The sequence below is a fragment of the Apium graveolens genome, chromosome 8 (assembly GCF_009905375.1).
Source record: "Apium graveolens cultivar Ventura chromosome 8, ASM990537v1, whole genome shotgun sequence".
NCBI classification, from domain to species: Eukaryota; Viridiplantae; Streptophyta; class Magnoliopsida; order Apiales; family Apiaceae; genus Apium; species Apium graveolens.
The window spans coordinates 220,635,298-220,636,053 of record NC_133654.1 but is presented as its reverse complement, the minus strand read 5'-3'; the positions used below and the strand labels follow the sequence as shown (position 1 = coordinate 220,636,053).

Genomic DNA, 756 nt, shown 5'->3' with positions numbered 1-756 from the left:
CATAATTAGCCAAAGAATCCACCTTCATTGTTAAAGCCTTAAGCTGAGCAGCTATAGCAGTAGCTGCATCCACCTTCAGAATTCCTGCTACCTTGCCTTGGGGTAGTCTCTGAGAAGGGTTTTGGTATTCATTAGCAGCCATTAGTTCAATTAACTCATAAGCTTCATCGTAGCTCTTATCCCATAAGGTTCCACCTGATGCTGCATCAAGCATGGGTCTAGACTGTGCTCCCAAGCCACTATAAAAGCAGTTGATAATCATCCAGTTAGGCATCCCATGATGAGGACACTTTCTAAGCATCTCCTTATAACGATCCCAAGCTTCACATAAAGACTCTCTCGATTGCTGCATAAATTTAGTAAGAACATTTCTTATTGCAGTTGTCTTTGCCATAAGGAAGAATTTAGTAAGAAACTTTTGAACAAGATCTTCCCAAATAGTAATAGAGCCTGGTGGTAGAGAATGCAACCAACACTTAGCTTTATCCCTAAGAGAGAATGGGAAAAGCCTCAGTTTAACAACATCTTTAGAAACATTGTTGAATTTGAAAGTGTCGCAGATCTCAATTAAATCTCTAATATGCATGTTGGGACCTTCCGTTGGAGAACCCCTAAACTGGACTGAGTTCTGCACCATCTGAATCGTAATAGCCATGATTTCAAAAGTTTTAGCCGTGATGGCTGGTTCGACAATGATAGACTGAATATCATTGATCTTCGGTTGAGAGTAATCCATCAAAGCCTTCATATTCGCTA

At 40.2% G+C, this 756-nt stretch overlaps 1 non-coding gene across 1 annotated transcript; it reads left to right on the top strand.

Annotated features, from left to right (window-relative positions):
* Positions 1-272: 272 nt before the first annotated feature.
* On the top strand, positions 273-379 carry LOC141681243 (small nucleolar RNA R71). Its single transcript, XR_012558683.1, has one exon. It is a non-coding gene; the product is annotated as a small nucleolar RNA R71 (small nucleolar RNA).
* The last annotated feature ends 377 nt before the right edge of the window (positions 380-756 follow it).